This window comes from Typopeltis vanoorti, chromosome 13, assembly GCF_054136105.1.
Source record: "Typopeltis vanoorti isolate ZY-2024b chromosome 13, IOZ_Tvanoo_1.0, whole genome shotgun sequence".
Classification (NCBI taxonomy): Eukaryota; Metazoa; Arthropoda; class Arachnida; order Uropygi; family Thelyphonidae; genus Typopeltis; species Typopeltis vanoorti.
In genome coordinates this window covers 54,450,791-54,459,264 of record NC_143561.1, presented here as the reverse complement: position 1 = coordinate 54,459,264, position 8,474 = coordinate 54,450,791, and positions in this window count along the sequence as shown.

Here is an 8,474-nt window from a genome sequence, read left to right as displayed (position 1 = left end):
TGCCTGAGTTGATGAAGAAGTCAATAATTTTACAAGATTGTACTTCGTCCGCGAAGATTATAAAATGTTAAGTCGGATCTTCTGACATTGGCCTTAACACACTTAATCAGCTGAACAAAGTATAATCTTGAGACGAACATCCAATCATAAAAGCGAAGATTATGTGAACACGTTTCATTGGATCTTCTTCTTCTCTTTTCCATCATCACTGTGGGTGATGATGAGGCCAAATGAACTCTTTCCACTTCTGTCTGTCCCGGGAGAGTCCAAACAATTCTGCCCAGTTTGGTGTCGCTTGTTGTGATTTGGTTTTCAGGTACTCTTTTATTTTGTCTAACTATCTAATTCTGGCCGTCCTTTGGATCTTTTACCTTCCATCGTTCAGGGCTTTAGATGGTAGTCTTTCTGTTCCCATTCTGGTCACATCGCCAAACCGTCTTCTTTCTTGGATTTTGTCTATTATTGTTATTTCTTGTTTTAGTCGTGTCTTTATGTCTTCGTTTCTTAGTCAATCCAGCAGAGATACTCCACGTAATCTTCTTAGCCAATCCCAGTAACTAATAATTTTTTCTCTTTAGCCTTTTTGAGATTCCAGCATTCACTTCCATAGAAGAGTATTGGGAGGACCACTGTTTCATAGATTCTTACGTTTGTTACTTGTTTGATGTTTCTTGACTTCCGTATTTTATTAAGTCGTTCAAACGTTTGGGATGCTTGACTGATTCGTCTGTTTATATCTGTTATAATTTCACCATTGTATTCAATAACTCCTCCAAGGTAGGTGAAGTTTTCTACCTGCTCTAGATTCTTACTTACAATTTCAATTTTCAGATTGATGCTTCTTTTTCCTATTTGCATAATTTTTGTTTTGTCTATATTTATGTTTAATCCAGATTTTATACACTCCTTTATTTTATCAGAAATTCGCTGTAGATTTTCTTCTGTGCTTGCAAGTAACGCAATCTCGTCTGCAAATTTTAAATTTGTCACATATTTCGATTCCGAAGTCTTCATTGTTTAAGGCCTTGTTGGTTGCTTCTTCCAGTGTAAGATTGAACAGGTCTGGTGACAAACTGTATCCCTGTTTTACTCCGCTCTCTGCGTGGAACAAGTTGGTTAAGGTGTCCTCCATTCGTACTGCACTTTCAGATTTCTCATACAGATTCTTTGTTATTCTTATGGTTTTGTTGGGAATTCCAAATTCTTCCATAGTTCTCTTCTACAGATTGAATCAAATCCCTGACGAAAGTCTATGAAATTTTTGTAGCAACTTTGGTTGTACTCTAAAGACTTAGCTGTCTTAAGGTGAATAGTTGATCAATTGTGCTTCGCCCTGGCCTGAAACCTGTTTGTTCTTCTCCTAGTGCTAGTTCTATATATGGCTTAATTTGTTTTTGGAGTACTTTCATAAAAACTTTACTTGGAATACTGAGGAGGTAATGCCTCTGTAATTATTGCATTTTGTTTTATCTCATTTTTTGTATATAGGAGTTATGACTGATTTGGTCCAATCAGTAGGCACTGCTTCGTTTTTGTAGATCCTTTCAAATAATGTTTTTAATGTTTCCAAAAAGTTGTTCCTTTCCTGCTTTTAAGAATTCTGCATGCATTTGATCAATGTCAGGTGCTTTCCTTGCTTTGAGTTTTTCTATGCTGTGTGCTATTATTTCTTTGGTAAAGATATTTGTTTCCTCTTCCATTTCGGTGGCTGGAATCGTAATATCCTGGGAGCTGTTTTTATTATATAAATCTTTGAAGTATTCTTCCCATCTCGCCAGTGTTTTTGTTTTACTTTCAATTAGTTGTCCCTCTTTGTTTTTGACCATTATAAGTTTTGTTGTATGTGTCTTACTAATTTGGTCTATTTGTTTATATATCCATGAAGGTTATTTTCTTTTGATAGCTTTTCTGCCATTTTGCATTTATCTTCTAACCAGTTATTCTTGTCTATTTTAACTAGTTTTCTAATTTCTCTGGTTAATCTATTATATTCATTTCTGTTATAGTTCTGTTTTAGTTGTATGCTCTTCCTTTGATCGCTTAACCTTTTTACTTCATTCGAGATCCAATCCTTTTTACTTCCTCTTTCTGTGTAGCCTATTGCTTTTTTCTGCCGAATTTAATATTATTTCCTTTAAGTTGCACCATTGTTCTTCGATGTTTATCTGTTTTGGCAGTTCCTTCAGGTTTTTATCTAGTTCTAGTTGATATTTTCTTAGAATATTGTTGTCTTGTAGTTTTTTACATTCAGTCTCCTTTTGACTCTAAAAGTGCTTCCAGATTTTAACTTTATTCTTAGGTTTACTAATACTAGCTTATGGTCTGATCCACAATCTGCAGAGAAGGATCTGCAGTTTAGGATACTTGATTTCCATCTTTGGTTTACAATAATATAGCCTATCATATTCTTGGTTTGTCTCTCTGGTGATATCCATGTCCATTTTCTTTGGGGTTTTGGATGTTTAAAGAGAGTGTTGGTTATTGTTAGTCTATTATTTGAGCAGAAGTTTAGCAGTCTTTCGCCACGTTCATTGTTTTCTCCATACCCGAACTTTCCGATTACTCTTGGCCAGGTATCCCAGTCTTTGCCTACTTTTGCGTTTACGTCCCCCATCACAATAAGGAGATCTTGAATTGATATCTGCAGTACTGCTTTTTGTAAATCTATATAGAACTCCTCAATGTCTTCTTCTGATGATGTCAAAATTGGTGAGTATACTTGAATAATAGTTAGTGATCCGATTGATGTTTTGCTTTAATTATCCTAGGTGAGATAGGATTGTAGGACAATAGAGAGTTTTGAGCCTTTGGTTTTAATATAAGTGCTACTCCTTCTTAGTGTTTGTTGTCCTCCCTGACTGAAGTTAAGATTTTGTACTGTCCATTGTGGAAATTCTCCTTTTCCAGTCCATCTGGTTTCGCAGAGTCCAATCACTTCCCATCGGTGGTTGTCTAATTCATGCAGTAGTATTTCCAATGCTCCTTCCTGGTGAAGAGTTCTTACATTCCATGTTCCTATGCTTGTTATGTTTTTTTCTGTCTATTAGGTGATGTTTTGTTTCATTTTTTGTTTCATTGGATGGTTGGGTATTATTTGCGTTATCCGTCCCTATTGTGGTATGACGTCACTCGAAGTAAAAGTTGAACTTTAGGCCTGCCACTAATATCATTACAAATAAATATTAGGTTATTGTATAATATTTTAAAAAAATATCGATGGTTTTGGATTTTAAGTACCTTCAAATATTAAATTAAAAAGAACAATCGTGCTACTAAAATTGCATTGAAGCACTGTCGCCAACACCACCATTCTTTGGATGCATGCAAAATGCTAGCATACGTCCTCGAATTAGTGGATGGAATAGTTTAGTAGAAGATTCGTACTTTGAAATAAAATGGAATATAAAAACCGCAAAACAGGATTCTTTTGCTGATGTAACACCATTATATCACATAGTATGTGGAGGATAACAAAATAAGAGTCCTTATCCATGGAAGTTCGGTAAGTAGACATTCGTGAACAATGATTTTCGTGAAGTAGAATTTATCAGACAAGAGTTCAGGACTTCAATTAAGTTCGGCCAACAGCGCATAATGAAGACGACTTAGAAATGCATACGAAGATTCATATTAGATCGCTCTACTATCTTCTAGTAGGTTGAAAAATGATACGCACAAAATTAGTAAAGACAAAATATATCACATTTTTAGTGTAAGACGCACAAGAAAGGTATCGAAGATGCCGTTTGTTTGGACAGACCTTGGGTTCGAATCCAATCCAAGAGGAGGAGAAACTGTAGAACGGATTTTCAACTGAAAGTGAGTTGGCTAGTCTTTTTTTTCGGTGGGGATATTCTTAATAGAAACTCGGTTTTTCATCTCTCAAAAAATAAATTCATGACAGAGGAAAGTATGTAGTTATCCTATGTTGTTAATAGGTATTTGTGAAAATTATGTGTCTGTTTTAAAGCATCATGGCAGCTGAAATAGTTTTTTTACTTGGGTAATGCAGATAATGAGAAAATAGCAGAGCGCATGCAATGTTCTGTCAAATTATCTAAACAGAAATGACTTTCAACGAACCCAAATTGTCAGTTTTAACCAACAGAGATTTTTACCCAACACGAAAATCAGAGGCTCATCTAATTGTAGGGAACAACATGCTAAACAGGGAATGCATATGCCTCGTTGCGGACGCTGTTACCGATAAGAACTAAGTATATTCAATGTGTTCTGACAATTGATAACAGCGAATATATTAATAATTAAGTTACTATATTCCTCTTCCTCACAGTCCCGATGAAGAAAACTCACTTCTTACAACCCAGAAACAAGTTCAGAATGTGGATGTACTTTTCCTTCAGTTCGAAACATCACGAAGGATAACAAAATAGTGTATAATTTGTTCATGCTCATCTCCAGTAGCTGTGACACCTCATCTAACTTTTTCAGAAAAGGCAAAATCAGACTGAGGTTTATTAAAGAAATTTAAAGGGTTGTATTACCATGCTGGTAAAAAGGTTTTGTTTTTCTCTAAGATGACATTCCTATTATAAAAAGTTATTCTCATTGCTTTTCCCACCAAACGTTTAAATTTATTTTATCTATATCCTTGTGGAATAGGCCTACTGGGGATACCACGTTAAAAAAAAACGCGCCTAAATACTCTACCTCAAAGGTGGTGTGGAAAAGAGTACGCCAACGCCTTTACTCTCCATGATCAGCGCGGTTAGCCTAATGACTATGTTCTTCTCAACCATATGCCTGGGAAAGGAGTGTCCTGGGTTCGATTCTCGTCGACGATGTGAGGAGCTTAAGGATCCTTCAAAGCCAAGTTAGCTGCTTTTGGGCATGGACAGTAGGTTTTTTTCCCCAATTTATTTGAGTTTTTTCATCCCGCAAACAGGCAAACCGGCCCTGTGAACACACAGTCACAGTCATATAGTACTTAATCCCTCATTAGGAGGGCTCAACCAGTTCGAAGGGGTGGGCGAGGAACGAGGGGAACCCCGCACGAATAAATAAATACTGTCCATGATTTCCATTAAAACCGGAATGTCCATATAGGAGCATTTCTGACTCATTTTTAATGCCGTTTGTAACAAACGAATCACCAGTTCGCTACAGAAATGTCAGATGACATAATTTTTAGAATATTTTTGTAACATGTTAACATCTGCTATATTGGATCAAAAGAATACATGCAAGAAACATTAATACATTTTTCTTTCAACAGAAAGCTAATTCCTGTATTAGTTTGAAAAAATCAGAAGTTGATTTATGGGATTTTTCCTCGTTGGTTTGTTTTCTTCTGTTTTTTCTTTCTTCTTTTTCTTTTTTTTTTGAAATTGTTACCAACTAGGTCAAGGCCTGTGTAGCTCAGTGAAAGTGACGCTTGGTCGCTCAAAGTTAGGCTTAAATTCAAGTCTAGTCGCCGACTGGAGGAACTTTTTCTAAGCCTTTCTTCAACCGGTTCCCGAGTTAGTCGATCTCTGGCACGGCAGGGGGGTTTTCCCTCCTGGAAACTCGAGTTAAACTCAAGAAAATAGACCATAGTACCCACATTATTTCAGAGTGGCATATTTTGTTAGGGTGAGGTACCAAGAGATGGCAACGCTTGTTTGCTAGCTTCTTCATCGGTGACTGCTATGATTAGTGATAGACATGGGCCAGCTATCTCTGATTGGCTACTGGTGGAGATTGAACTGCCCACTTACTCTCCAAAAGCTAGATAGTGTGTAAAGGCCTCGCCTACTCCATATAAGGGAATAAAAGGCGTCAGCTGATTTTAATATTTTTTTTACCAACTAGGCCTGAAAATACTAGTATATTGTATATTATAATATAATTCTGAAACAGATTTATTGTTTTTCGTTTTTGCAATATAAACTATTGAGGATGGAAAAGAGAAAGATTACCAAAAGAAGTATTAAATTACAAACCATTAGGAAAAAAAAAAAAACAAAAAACAGAACGTCCTCTAACGAGATTCAACGATGACGTCTAAGGGAACAGGCTACTCTAAATCCTTGAAAAGCGTGATGATGACGATGATGAGTTTTATTTATTTATTTTATTATTATTTAAAAAATTTTTTTAAAATTTTTTTATAAACTTTATGATTTGAGAAGTTTTAAAATGTTGCATTTTGTTCACTTTTCTTCAACTGGTTAAAACTCATATATTACATATAAAGTTATTATTATTATTTTTTAAATTTACAAGTGTATTCGTGTGATTTTTCGACTGATCCAGAACTTTCGTTTTATATGCTACTTTTCTTAATGGAACTTTTTTTTTGAACTAAGAGGTGATCTGTGATAAAATTTATATGAGTGTATGGGTAAAAAATCGCAATCGACTAGTGTGATTTTTATAATTCTAGTTTTATTAGTGCGTAAACTATTCAAGAGTATTATTTGAGCTAATATATTTTCGACAAACTTGTGCTGCACTCTTTCTTATCTAAGCAATGTCTGTGGTGTACATCATACGAAACTCCAGCTCTCGGTAAATGACCGATAAGATAAGAAGAATGCAAGTCATGAGTGTGCAGGTTATGTATGAAAGAAAAACAGAATTTTTTAAACTGAAAGATTAGCACTTTATGTATAAATTGGCATTTTTAACTGCGAAAATATTGGTTTTATAACATGGAGTTTTTTTACCTGATGCAGAACTTTCATTTAATATATTTTTTTTAATATATATTTTAAAACATACATTTAATGATTTGGGGAATTTCGAAAGAGTGCATTTATTATTATTATTATTACAAATACTGACCTCTTTATAAGAGAAAACATTCACAGAGTCACAGAAAACATTTTTAAATTTCTTTACTTAATAAGAGATCTATATCTAGAAATTTGCTTTTCTTTTGCACGATGATATTACAAAGAACAGTGTAACGTTGCAAAGCTTCCAATGACAGTTTGTTGTTGTCTTGTATGAAGTGAAAGTGCATGCTCTGTCTTCATTTGTTAAAAATAAATGACAGATTGTCTTCAAGTATAACGGGAGAAAAGGAAAGTCAAAGTTGAGAGTTACAAAGAAACGTTGGTAATACATTTAGCATTGCTAAAGTTTGTATTTTTTTCCCTCTTGATAAATATTTTATTATGTAAAATAGATTTGTAAGTTGATATAAAGATTGAGATATAAGATATAAAGATATAAGATAAAAAGAATTGCATCCATTATTCATTATTCACTTTTCCTAGATTACTTCGTTGATTTCACTTATTAGGTAAGAAAAGAGAGCTTTTTTCAGGAAAATATTTCCTGTTTTAGATGTGTTGTGTTATAAGATGGGTTATATTTTTCTTTATTTTCCACTTTGACGTTTTCATAAAAAATCGCATGTTTGCATAAAGACCATTATAACCTCAAGATATACAGTTTTATTCCTACTGGAGTGAGCATTTAAAATATTTTTATTTGGATTTATTATTATATATTTTTATTTTAGCGTTTTCATGACGGTAATGGTTCACTTTTGTTGTATGTACACATCGATAAATGTAACAAAATTGTGGATTAAATGTAATATGCTGCAAATATCGAAATTTTCTTTTAAAGAATTTTAGTACACTCGACAAATACCAAAATTTTCTTTTACAGTATTCAGAATATAAATTTTAAATGACATAATATTCTATCTCCTTTTTTTTAGTGAAAGGAGTAAACTGAGCTCGTTCAGCACGAACGTTTTGAAAACAGAATGGGCAGTATTGATAGTGTGTCAAATGTATCAATAAATCAAAGCTTTTCAGGAGGAACAATACACAGACCACTGTTCACATCTAGTGGTCCTAAACCTGAGTTTTGTGATCAATTTCTTTGGGATGTGGGGTTAAAAACTCCAGTTCCCGAGAGAGAAAGTATGCTTGCTCCTGCCAGAGATGACTGGCACCATCTCGGGAACCTGAAGAAAATAACTTAGAAAAACTTCCATTAGCAAGTGCAAGAAACGAATTAAAATGGTCTTTTGTTGGACGGCACACTGCTATGGATACAACCATTTCTACAGACCACCAATTTAAGTTTTAATAAAATCTAATAATTTTAATTAATTTCAAGCTTGTGTTTTTATTGATTTCTGTTTTTGATTTATTTTTTCTTGTTGTAAATAATAAACATACCATTATAACAATCTACGTTGTAAAGTGTTAGACTTCCTTTGGAGAGATAACCACTTGCACTATCTTGACATTGACTCCATTTAATCACAGAAGGTGTCCTGAATTGTTCCGGACCAACTATGAGGTCAGAAACGATCGAGACATTGGTATGAAACTCTGGGATGGTGCATTCTGATAACACAAATATTCGATGGGATTCAAATCAGAAAAATTAGGCAGCCAGGGACTCAGAATGGTTGAATATGCTCGTGTAACCATTCTTGTAATGTGGACCGTTGTCTTTCTAGCAGGTTGGTCAGATTTGCAGCTAAATCAATTAAGGATTATTAT